Below are 13,643 nucleotides of genomic sequence, written 5' to 3'. Positions count from 1 at the left end.
TCAGAGACAAAGTAATGATAAGAAGAATGGAAATATTATTTAAGAAGAATTTTTAGTGTAATAACTGAGCCGTTCATTGCACAAATCGATTAATGTACATTGAAATTTTGTACATCGTTTCTTTAAAATTCCCTTTATAATATAAATTCAAACAGATATTGCAGAATGCAGATGTAGCTTTCATCAAACGGTATATAAAATTAATAAGAAAGAATAGGAAAAGAACATTCGCCAGTAATGTTGCAATTTTAATGCGACTGAAGGAGTTAATCGATTTGTGCAGTGAACGGCTCAACCATTCTATATGTCTACACACTTTAATAAATAACGGAACGGATTATAACAACATTAGTGATCTGTCGTAGCGATTGCTGATAGATGAAAGTAAATAAATATATTAAAGATAATAAGTGAATGAAATATTGCAAGTAAAATGAAGAGAAATGTGGCAATGACGGAAAGCAAGAGACGGAGGTTGAAACTTTAGTTACGACAATTACTGGAAGTCCGAAGAGTGGAGAGAAGACGTTTCCCGGAACAAAGAGGACAAGTAGACTCGCGAGAGGTAGTCGCAGCGCGCAATAAGGGCGCAGGAAAAATAAGGGAAATGGACGGAACGGCGAAACTGAGAAATAGAACAAACTTAGCGTTGGTTTACCTATATCAGCCGTGCAGACTTAAGACAATCGGCAACGAACGGTACAAACCACTTACTGGTTTTAAGTGGCGGTTCCGCCTTGCTCGCTTTCGCCGTCTGCTCGAGAGCCCAGGGAGAGGAGGCTGCCACTCGGAAACGTGGCACGGACTGCTAACCGATTTCAGAGTCCTTTCGGTTAGGGGGTACGGGTGAGGATGTAACAAAAACAATCGCAGCCGACGGAACCGAGCAACAACAGCTCGAATACAGCTACATCGACGACCCTCGATTGTCGAGAGATCTTTCCCTCCTCTTCTTGAATGGGAAGAGTCGTTAACGATCCAACATAAAGGATACCGATTGGATTCGAATCCTTCTGGTTTTCAGATTCCGACAGGCCCGTTAATTGACGCTTTAACGACCGACCGTTTCTTCCCGCAATTAAATCGAACATGGAAATTTTCCAGCTATTCTCATGAACGATCGCGGAAACCTCGGGGCCGTATCGGCGGTTTTAAAGCTCAGGAAGAATTCTTTAAACGATAAGGACGTTTTTCAGGGCTCGATAGAAGTACTGTTTGTTATAACGCTTGGATTCGCGTATTAACAATTACAATTAAAATTAATAAACGTTGGAAGCAGGTCATGCAAGCAACGTATTCGTTGACTGAGTAATCTGCATATATTTTAATCCAATTTGTGTTTCGCATGCTCTGTTGAACATTTGACATTTCATTGCGCCACGCAGTCAATTCACGATAAGAAGATTCCAAATATACCTTCTCGATTTTAATATTATAATAGTTTATTTCGAAAGCTTCTACACCTTACGTACACATACATTAATTAATGTTAGGTCGTCCTAAAAGTTCATGCCACTCATACTTTTGCTATTCAAATTAACATGTGAAACGTAACCTTTAGAGTTATAAAAAAAGGTAATCTCTCTTATTTTACAGTATTTTCCTGCCTTTCAGGAAATTATACTTTATTATTATTCGGGTTATTATATCGTCACTATAAAATTTCTGTAGTTTTTTTTATTAAATATTGTATAGTCTGCAACACGAACTTATGGAATGACCTAATGTTACTAGGTATATTAAATGCTTTGTTTATTTCCGGAAAATTGTAAGTGATAGATTCCAAAAGGTAGATGCTGACATTAAAAAGGCTGTAAATAGGCTTTCTATAGATAAACTGTTAAAATTAACTCTGGTTGGTTTATATAAATCCAAGCATCTGCATATGGGTTTAACAGCGAGCTCTGGAGTTTTCCGCGGCTCTATTTTCTTTCGAAATTTACATCTGTTAAAATAAATACATTCTCTGTCGGTGATTTGTGCGCCGAGCAAACTGTCTCGTCTGGCAAAAAATAGAAGAGCCGAGCGGAAACAACGGCGGTACGGTGTCGGAGGAAGGAAAACGCGAGTCAGATACGTTCCTGGTTCCCGGAAGGAAAAAAGATTCGCGGGCTGGGGGAACATAGGTGGGGATTTGCTAGGATTTAGTGGCGCGGTATCACAGTTCGCAATGACTCTTCGGTCAGGGGTATGCTTTGTATAACCAAAAGAGGCGAGCTGCTTGCCAGCAAATCGCTTAATCTTCTTCGCTGAATTTTCCGACCAGTTGCGGGGGAGAAAAACTTCTTTTTTCTTTTTCTTTTCATCGCGGTAGTTTCGTCGCGGCGCGTGATTAGATTTTAAAGAAATAGAGTTTACACAACAAAATTGACCACGCTGAAGGTGTTCCGGGGTTACGCGCCACAGTTTCGCAGCGTTAAGCTCGGTAATTTTCATACGTAATTATGCAGTCGCGGTTAATACTTTTAGCTTGGTTTAAGTAATATCGAAATTGTAATTTACATAAAACTAAGGGTGCAACGGAGTTTTTTTTTCAGCAAAAAAAAAAAAGGATGATTCCAGCTTGGCTGGATCTCTTCTGTATTAACGAAATTAAACGGACATGGTAATGTAGCCGTTCTGTCGTTGTTGCATTTATTAGAGGAACGAAATGCTTGCCACAACAGTTATTTCCGGAACTTTGAACCTGAAACAGTTACTTCCGGAACTTTTTCACCCCCCTGACAACTTTGACGAAATATTGCGTTGCCCAGAAAGTGCGTAAAAATGTTTAAGAAAAATTCAAAGGCACATTTGAATTTTGATATATACAATTTATCGAATGACATAGGCACTATTACAACCTTTCCACCTTTTAAGGGACGTGTACATGTTATTTGTTTTCAACCATTCCGATACATTCAAACCTGTACCGTCTCCCAAAAATCGACATGTACTTCCCAGAGAACTCAATAAAATAATTCAGTCGTGTATTTACACCTTCCAAAGCACCAGAACCGACGATTGACGACGAGTAATCGAGTGTCTATCCGAAACGATCCTGTTAGGTTCTGTTTCTTTGTCACCCTCGCTCGCCGCGTGTCTCTCGAAACTCGGCCACGCGGATGATCGAGTGTCGTGCTCCTTTGCTAACAACTGTCGTCGAGTCCGTCTGGCCAAGCGAAGAGACAGACGCGGACGGCCTCGTACGTGCTAGCTGGAGGATCCTCCAGTTCAAGTGGGCCTCTCTCGAGCGTTTCCAGTACTAGCAACGTTGCCAACCGTGTCGACCAGCCTCTCGCGAAAGGGGTGACGAACTAACCCTCCTGATTTACCAACTTTCCACCACGCGTTCTTACACTGATTTGGAATTCATCGACAAACATTGGAATCGTGTTACGTCGACAGCTTCTTCAGGGGCCGCGATTTCCTCGCTATTCGTGCTCCCGAAACACTTAAAGAGCCATCGATACGCTTGGAAATCCGTACCCTCTCTCTTGGATCTAAATCTCGGCAGATTTTCTCGACGAAAAGATATCGTTTGCGCGGGGCGGTAAAGTCGACTAGATTCGCGCGGGAACCGCGAGTAAATAGCGACGCGTGTATCTCAGGATCAAGCGAATTTAGGGGTCTACCGGACAAAGGGCGAGAAGGCGAGAAGCAACGGCGAAAAATACGGGGCTTTATCGCTGTCTGCAGACTCCGCGTTCGTATAGATGCGCGGATGCAGGGTGGATCAGAGTTTACGGCGCAGAAGCCGTGGACTGCATTTTACCGAACACAGGTTTCTCCCGACTCTCAAATTTCTATTAAACGACGCAACCTTTCGGTGCACGCTTGTAGATGTACGGCTCGACAAGTTAGAAGGTATCTTTTGGAGAATGCGGTTTCATAACGGTACTTTTATATTAGTTCGGTTTGAACACCGTTAGGTATTATTCTCTTTCATTCTTGAAATCTGTTAATGATTTATAAGAAATAGGGAGGGGAATAAAGATGGGAAAGAGATCATTTTAAAAGAGAGACTATACCTTGAGAGAAAGGGGAGTCGGTTTAATTAACACTTAGTGATCAAATGCAGACGTGAGCTAGAGTTCGAGAGCTACAACATTTTTAAGCATAACTTAGAAGAAATATGTTAGCCCTTTGCACTCCAAACAATTTGACTATATGCAGGTAGTCAACTCTAAGACCATTTTTCATAGATATCTGAGTTATGGAATGGTCACGAAAAACTCTTTGCAGTTTGTTAAAAAGAAAAAAGACTATCCCCCTAATATGTGTTGATTATTTTAAAAAATATGCTCTTACAGCTGTGCCTAGATAAATTTTTATCAGACGATACATGCTAACACCACTGTTTTCTTCTGAATTGTCCATCCGTACACGCGATCCATTCGATGAGAAGGCAATTGCCCGCACTTCGCGAACCGGTGTAGCTATATTTTTATGTACAGAGGAGGAACGTCACGCGGCCATTTTTCGTCTCTTTCGGTAGCAATCCGCACCCTCGTTCCGTCGCTCTTCCTCGGTGGAGGATGTCGCGTTATTTAACCCATGCAGTTTATCAGTCGATCGTGGGTGGGGACCGTCGGTTCGACGCACCTGCGAATTAATTTCTGAAGTTCCCTTCTTTTTTTACGAACTTGTACGACGCTACGTGCGCGCTCATTGATCACCCGGGATTAATGGGCGACGGGAATGCGATTTTTATCTTTTACGTCTTTCCAGTTCGTGGGCAAAAGCACGGCGCACGCTAACATTTTCTACATTACGCGGGAATAGATAAAACATGTTGCGTGTATATTCCGCGGGTAGAAGTTGAGCCAACTTCAGCTTGAACACCAATTTTGATTTTACTTAACTCTTCGAACATGGACCTCCCAAAAAATTAATTATGCGGAGATACGAGCTACCTCTGTATTTTTGAGTAATTTTTAGGTACCTCCTCGTGGTTGTTCTCGAAATAATGCGCCGTCATTGCCGGTCGGACCGAAATTTTGGCACCGTATTCATGTCGTCGATTAAACAGTTGCGTGGCGTGCATACCGTTTCAATTTTTCACGTATCGACGAAATTTCTGCATATTATTCGGAAAAGTTGCTTTGAGAGTATAACCAGTCGAAATTGCAGGGGCTTTGTAGCTCGGTGGGAGATGGACGAACAGTTACACGTACCTCGTGCGACGCTCGATTAACATCGACGCGGGGAGTAACATTTTATCAAAAAAAGAATCAAATATCACAAATGGAATTCAATCGGAATCCGGAATGGTGAAATTGTAGGGGGGAATATTTACTTTGAATCACGCAAGATTGTGTAGCGCGAACGGTACGATCGGGATTACCAGGGTTAGGTATCGAGTGAAAAGCGGAAGTAGCATCGGTGTTTTCGAATCGAAAGGATTACCAGAATCCTACGGTGAACCGAATCCCTCTCGAAGGACGGTCGGAATCGCGAAAGATTGCTCGAGGCTAAATTTGATTTTTACCTGGAACGTCATCTTCGAAATCTCTGTTGTTCTTAGCGTCAAGAGAGGGAGGGGGGAGGGGAATAAAGAAAATCGGAAACGGAAAGTGCTCCGTACAATTGGCTCGCTGGAGCGTCGTAATAAAAAAAACGAGGTCGACGAGAAAAGACGATGAAGACGGGAACGGGAACGACAACGTTTACTTTTCTCTTTTGTAGAAGGGACTCTTGACAAGATTTGCGTTGGTATACGATGCCGGGGGAGGACGAATACCGACGTAAAACACGATCATGGTTGCCCGGGTAAGCAAGACCGACGAGGAAACGTAGGAAAAGATGGAAGGTCAAGTGGGAAAAAAACAACTGTCCCTGGCCCCGACGTATTCTTTTTTATTACTTTTCCGTAGTTTAGATGGAATCGACTTCATTGGTCTTGTGTCTCGTCTTCGCTTTTCTCGTGTTTCCTCCCTTCCAACCCTTCCAACCCCCCCCCCCCCCTCATCGTTCCCCGTTTTTCCGCTGGCCACGCTCGTAAACCGAAATCAACTCGAATGAGTCGCGCACTCTCGTTTCACTTGTTCCGCACTCTCGTTTCACTTGTCCCGAATCATTTTATTTGGAAAGACTCTTCGAGACTGACGTGCCTCTAGCTTTCAGAGACTTTTAAATATTCGTTGTCACGACCGATTTGTTTTGTCTATAGTCGATATTCGAGAAGGGAATGTGAGAATCACTTCACAGAGACTAGTTACACGTAATTGTGCAGGAACGTCCAAGTTGTGTGAACCACGTATTACTTTTATAAATTTAAGTTGACTGCATTTTACGTTTATGTGTTTGTGAACCACATTTTAAATATATATTTAACCTGTTTAAATATATCAAATATGTTGAATACACGTGATCGTTTGTTTTATTGGAAGAGCAAGACTACTACATGTCTGATAAATTGAAGACATGAGATGAAAAGATGGAATCGTTGAGACACAGAGTACAGAGCTCTGTTTCCTCGAGTTCCTCTTTTTTCAAGTCCCATTATCATAGAATCCAATATTGTCCATGATTCTATTAATTTTAATATTCTCTCTACATTTCATCCATAAGGGAGAATCGACAGCAAATGAAGCATGCTTCGATGCAGTTTTCACACGTTTGAAGAGGATTAAAGGGCAATTCTTTCTGCAAATTTAGACTGAGCAGTCATTTAGAATTTATGCACTCGTGAACTGAAGTACCGACCTCGTGAACAATCAGTGGTTTTGGAGGTACTCCACGTTTAAGATAGATGTCTGGGGACTACGTTCAACCGCAAACCATGTAGAACCACGGGTACAGGATAAACTGCACGTTCTATCTGGGCTGCGTTTCACGAACTGGAGTACCGACTTCACGAAAAATCAGGAGTTTTACATTTAACCCTTTGAGCGTCGAGTTCTCGTATTGCCAGCTGCCAGTCTGGAGTGAGCTCTTCTCGCGTGCATGTCTTTTAACATCGAATTAGGAGTAGTTTCGTTTGAGCAAAAAATGTTCACTTATTGCGAGTTTAAGGGGCATAGGTCAAACTCAAGAATTTTTTTAAACGATTTAAACACACATTTTATTTGAAACGAAGCGTAATTCAACGGTTCGAATATTGAATTTAATATACAAATTGTTTCGTTTAGATATATTATAAATGATTCAAATAATCTCCCGCAATTCTCATTTGAACTATCCCAAACCAATTATTCTGTTAGAAGACGTTAACATCTGCTGAATAGACGAAGCAATTTTTTTTCTCATATTTTGGCCTCGATGGGTTAATGACAACATTGCTTCAATGGAAACTTAAGTGCGCTGTTTACCTAACTGGTATGTTTAACCTTTCTTGCAGGTTTACAAATTTCGACACGAGGACGAGGGATCAGTCGTTTCGCGGAAAGTGGTGTGGTAAGACGTGTTTGGGGTTCTCCACGGCCAACAAGGTGAGTGGTATTTACGTGTCGAAATATAACCGCCATTTCGTTTACTCTCTCGGTATCTCTATCAACGTGTATCCGCGTGCGTGTAATTGCGTTGTTTTTAAAGTACGTCATTGAATCTATTAACTATATTATACATATTGTGTAATATTATACTATTATTCACGACTAGACTGCGGATGTTCATGCAAGTTTATATTTTCACAGATTCAAATAGAGAATTGAAAATGAAATGAAAGTATAATTAAACTCTAACAGCGTAACATGCGCTTTATTCATATTTTATATATGTTTGTATTCGTGCACATCCTCCTACATCTTTCAATATTTTCACCTTTCATACATGCACAAACATCCGCAGTCTAATTATGATAATAATTGTATCGATTTCCAATTTGCTATTGCATATACATGACACACTTATTTACGTAATTACATACATATTCTTTCGCATACACCACGCGGCCGTTCAGAATAACGATTCTCGATCCGCATTGACGAAGACTTCGATTGTTTCCGTAACAAGTGTCTCTCGACATTCTTAGTTTCGACTCTTTCGACTAATAGAGTTGTAATCTCGTTCCATTCTGAATTTATAACATCGAACGTAATACTGGAATGCTAATCAAGCGCGGAAGTCTCTGGAACCGTGGGACAGAAAATACCATTGAATGTAGGGTCTACCCTGCAGTTACCCATGTTGTTTGTCGCGATTGCAATTACCTACTGGAACTTGTATGCAGTTTATCGCGTCGAGTGCCCACCTTTACATTAATTACCGTTCGGAAAATCGAGGTCTGGACGCGTGCGATTCGAGCGACTATAAATTCAGTGGCAATGCTTCGAATCTTTAACGCATACTGAGTATGCAAACAGCGTCGATGGAGACGCTAGGAAACTCAAGGGTCTCGTCAATCTTCCTCTATTCTGTTCGTTTCTCTTCTACTTTGGAGTTGGGTGGGTTAAAAACTCCTCACCTTTTGCTTAGCTTCGATATTTTCTAAAAGTTTCTCGTTCAATTGACAAGAACGAACACTATAATATTATAAACTGAAATTATACATACTGTATGGAACAGTAGGCATTATATTTAAAATAATGATGTGGATGCAGTTGTAAAAATAAATGTATGAAGGGGCTACGCCAGAAATTTTCTTTCGTCCATCATTCTAAACGTCAAATATAGAAATACAAGTCGAGACACTGTTCTTTCGTGCAGCTCGATTTTTCTTTTTCTTTGGATTCGCATGTCCCGAAGACTCCTCTATTCCTTAAAAGAAGGAAACGTCTCGTTCTCGAAGGACTCACGCGAACATCGACGTTACTTAGCTTCGGTCCGAGCTTTCGATGACGAAGTTTCGCCTTTCTCGGCGTTGCACGGCAATTACAACTCGATAAGTAGGAACGTCGAAGCCGTATTCGCCTGTCAAAGTAACCTCGATTCTCGGCCATGCTTCTCCTGCGGGTTCGTAAATTCTTTCTCTGCGTCGCTGCGGACGATCCGCGCCGGTGGAAACATTTCGAAATCCTTCGGTAAAAGCTTTCAATCGTTCGATAAGGAAAAGCCAATTCCTGTTCTACTTTATCGCCTCGGGTGACGTGACTTTTTTCAAACGCGAATCTACGGACGTGAATCAGAGGGCGTGTTCCAGATTTTCGGCGGAGTTGGCGGAATCTGTTCCACCGTGTTGTGTGAAGGGAACGTCTGTTGAATTAATTTTTTAATTACGCCACACACAGCGTGGAATGAAAAGAGGACAACACCCGCTTTTGAATTTTATTCTGCCGCGCGGTTCTAATGTGGGCGACAAACGTTGCTTTGTTATCGTTTTGCGTTTTTTTTCTTTATGGTTGATTAAAACGAAACAATGGTAAGGGCGTGTCGGTCGATTCGAACGAGTCACTTTAAGAGTGGTAATACAACGGTGAATTAATTGTATACGTTATAGCGCGAGAACAAACGACTTTCGATATTTATTTATGGAACGGAATATCTGGAAGAAGATTCAACTTTAACCAATTTTTGTCCACAAAATGGTCCTGGTCTACTTTCGAAATTAACCGCTCGATTAAAGGTTTCTTAGGCTGCCTGGATCGCTCGACGACGAAGCAAGAATCAACGAGTGTGTCGTTCGACTGATTCCGTTATTACGGGTATACGAAGAACGTAAACAAGGTGAAAACGCGGCTGTAATCACGAGCTGGAAACCGTAATAGACCGAAACAAAAACTTCCATTGTTGTTCGCGTTTCTGATGCAGTTTCATTTCTCTCCGGAAGCTTCTATGCACCTTGGTGAAAATAGGGGCGCCACGGGGGGATGGGAATTGAGGAGGAGGGGTAGGTTTGCGTCTTTTCCACCTGGAGTGCATTCGAGAGGGTTTCCCAGGGACAATAAGCGAGGGTGGAGCGTAGCAAAACAATGAACTTCAAATGCGAGCGACGGTCCAGTGGCCCCTTCCGAGCGGGTTTGCCTGACAAAGGCTTAAACGGCTTCCCAGCCCTTTTTGCTTCCTTAAATTGTTTCTTTGCCCCGTGGAAACGAAGATACCATAGCAGCTGGCCGCCATTAGACGTCATTACATTCGTTTCGCGAATTTCCACCGGCAACGTCTCGCTTATTTCCATTTCATCTTATCGCTTCGCCACGGTCGCTTCGAATAAAGACCGAGCTCTCCCTGGCCCGAGGCAGCCTTCGTTGAGAACTTAGATAAATATGTATTTTGTTCGCTCGTTCGTGTAGTCGAACGTACTTGGAAATGGAACGGGTCAGAATTTCGTTTCGCATGGTTACGGGTTACATTCTCGTTCTCGAGCACGCACTATGCTTAATTAATTTTCACTTTAGGAAAAAAAAGAGCGAAGCTGCTCGAGTTGCCTCTATGATCGGCGGTGACTCTTTTATTTTTTCGAAAGAAAAAGGCGAACCTTCGGGGAAACGATGGACCGAACCATCGAGGTACGCGTAATCTGATAATGGAATAGCTATTACCGGCAGCTATTGGTCGTTTCGATAAAAGTTTGAATTTTTCGGGTAGCCGCGAAATTGAATCGAAATTAATAGCCTACGTGATCATGAATAATGTATCGTACAAAAATATGGACGGAAGTGAACAGTTGGTTTTTGTAGAGTTTTGCGCAGTCGCTTATAAATCACGTATGCCTGAAATTTCGTTGGAATTAAAAGAATTCCCATTCGTCGAAAATGTATTTCGATGTTTCGCTCGGTGAAAATTGAATATTTTTCGTGCGATATCGTTTGCGAGCGACGAAATTTCTGGCAAACAAATTCCCTTGGCGAGGTTTTAAACATATCAACCGTAACGTTTCACGCGTATTCGACTGATACGGCCGGCGACAATGGCGGGATATCCAAGATCATAAACCTTGTAAAAGTAATAAGGAGAGGAGCGACCGTAACGCGACTCTCAAATCCATTGAAATTAAAACTACGACTCCGAAATTGAGTCTCTCTCGTTCGAGCTCGTTACAGTTTCAAAACTTTTTACCTCCCTCTCCGTGCGCCTCGCATCCATTGTTGTCTTTCTTTGTCCCGTTCCGACTATTCTGTCCACCCTCGAACTCCCTTGATCTTTCATTCAGCCGTTTATTTGTTGCAAATATGAGACTCGAGGCTCGTTAGACGCCATTTTTACCTTAGCAACGTTATTTCTTTCGCTAAGAAGCTGTCACGTCGCGCTGTCTTCCTCTTATCTCCGCTCCTTCCGTTACTTCTTCCTCTGACACTCATCCTGCTTCGTGCGATTCTTCCGTAGCGAGGTGTCTCGAAGAGGCATCGAGGCTCAGACGTCTAGAGTTACTCGCCGACCATTTTCACCTACCTTCTTTTTCTCGGCGACTTACCTCTTCGTGAAGTACGAATCAATACCGTTATCGATACATTAGCGTGGTTTATGTGTGACGAACGCAGCCACCATTTCCAAGGTAGATTCCTTTATCGAAGTCTCCATCATAAAAGAAAAAATGTTTTCGTGGAGAGGAATACATATATCTCGAAAAAGAAATAAATATCGAATCTTAATGGGCTTAATTATTAAATTCTATTAACTCAAAACAAGAAAGAAAACATTGTATAATTTTCTCTTCGACACCTCCATGGTCTGCATAAAAAAAGTCGCGTGTTTTCAGAACCGACAGTGCTAAAAACCTGTAAAAGGAATTCTGTAATTTCGTAGCCCCCTTTAAGTGATTGTTGGACAATCAAACCCCGAAAGGAATCTCATTAAACGTGGAAAAGTTAAATGTACGTACACGCCCCGGGTTACGTTTCATTTTCGACCCTTTTTCCATTCCCGGCATCTCGTTCGCTCATGAATTCTTATTGTTCGTTTGTTAAGTATTCGCCGGCCAGTTCTCCGCTTCTCTGTTATTTGCCAAAGAGAAAGGTGTCCTATTACCCCCAACTGCTTTCGCCGAGCTCTTTCGTTGCGCTGTACAAATATTTTCACGCGAAAGCGTAAAATTAAAATGGCGCGCTCGCATCGCGAGCGATCCGGTAATCGCGTACAACGTTAATTTCAATTTTCCCAGCGTATCAACGCGGCGCACACCTCGGCCATTACGAAATTTAAGCGGCGCACACTCGTTTGCAATCTTAACTGGCCGGTTCGCAACGAGCCGCGAAATGCCAAGGGACGAATTTCGTTCGGTCTGCAAAAACAAAGGATGAGTTCCAGACGTACGTTAGCAACGACATCATCGTTCCATTTGGCAATTAACCGCCGCACGACTGCGTTCTCCACGAGCGTACGGGGAGTTTTCCCAGGGACCGCGCGTTTCCCTCTATGATACCCGTTCGTAGATAAGACGGCGTTTCGCGCTTAGCACGAGGGATGATGCGTTCTTACGTAACAACTGCAAAGATAAGTGGCTCGATGATACTGGGAAATGTATATTACCATTCGCCAACGATGTATGCATGTTGAAGGTATCGAGCGTGTGAAGTTCGGGTAATTTTTATTCCAAGAATATGGAGAATTGGGCGAGTTCGAATTCCCGCGCCTTATTTTTCGTTTAGACTAGCACCGCCCATATTCTTAAACGTTTTGGACTTTGATTCGGTACGAAAGAAAATCGTACCAATTGATGCTGTCAGAACCATCAAGATTGAATTTTTCTCATCTGAAAATGTTATATAGAAACGACGAAGGGATGGTCTAATTACTGAAAATCCTTTGCTTATTTATATTGGTGCTATAGTTGTGCAAAATTGAAAATCACTATTTCGATTGCCTCGTTCATCCTTCGTCCAATTCATCATTTATCATATTCTATCAACTAATATAATTGATTTAGTCCTACTAAAAAGACTGAAAAATAGAAAAAATATATCCCTTTCTTCCCAAAGCAAGGGACTCGTTTAAGGGTGAATCAAATAACACCCCCGAACGTTAAACGTTATTCAAATTTTTCTTCCGAGGCGAGGGTCCGGAATAACGGGAGAACGTAATTCTGCAAATGGCTCGAAAATCGAATCTGTCGTTCGCACGCTAGCTCGTCTCAGCCACATACTTAATCCGACTGTCGTCGGTGTGTGACCGATTCCGAAAATCTCATCGCTCGAGCTCGATTAAACGTTGGCAAAGCCTGCACGGAAATGACGGGAAACGATGCGGTAGGAATGAAAGCGCCATTAGAGGGGACAATGAGCGATTCAAGGGAAGAATCGCCACGAACGAGAAGAAAGAGCTTGGGAAGCGTGGAACGCGAGGAAGAAAGTCGGATGGAGGAAAATACGAGTACAAGTTCTCAAAGTGGCGCGCTTTTGACGAACTCTTTCTTCACGGGGATTACCCACGCGGTTGTAAGGCAAACGGGAGCTAATCTTCGATAAACTCGTACCAATCGCAGCTTTGCAGTTGACTTCGTCTAGAATTGCATTACACCTCTTGTATTGTTAGTTGAGTTCACGAGTTATTTGAGGGAGTACAGGTATTGCCATAGGTAAATTTCAAGAATTTTTTTGGAAGGTTTAGATACATATGTATTTTAATCCAAAACAAAGCGTAAGTTTACAGTTCGATTATTGAATTTGACGTGTGATTTTGTTGATTACGATATATTTAAAAATGGCTAAGACGTAGTAAATCTTCTGGAACGTTTTTATTTTTCGGTGTACACCCTTTATTTGAAAACGTCTGTGGTTTTTTTTACTTTTAAAATTATCGATTTTCCTTGACAAAGTAGCAAGTTTTTATCGAAGGAACGTAACAAA

The 13,643-nt window shown here is 42.1% G+C and overlaps 1 long non-coding RNA gene across 1 annotated transcript in view; it reads left to right on the top strand.

Moving 5' to 3' along the window:
* LOC128880622 (uncharacterized) overlaps positions 1-13,643 on the top strand; it is a 77,506-nt gene that overhangs the window by 14,950 nt on the left and 48,913 nt on the right. The window contains exon 3 of the long non-coding RNA XR_008457878.1: positions 7,322-7,412. This is a non-coding gene — a long non-coding RNA (uncharacterized LOC128880622). The remainder of the gene's footprint in view (positions 1-7,321; positions 7,413-13,643) is intronic.

The sequence above is a fragment of the Hylaeus volcanicus genome, chromosome 8 (genome assembly GCF_026283585.1).
Source record: "Hylaeus volcanicus isolate JK05 chromosome 8, UHH_iyHylVolc1.0_haploid, whole genome shotgun sequence".
Classification (NCBI taxonomy): domain Eukaryota; kingdom Metazoa; phylum Arthropoda; class Insecta; order Hymenoptera; family Colletidae; genus Hylaeus; species Hylaeus volcanicus.
Note: the sequence above shows the minus strand (reverse complement) of the source record. Positions and strands in the feature narration are given on the sequence as shown.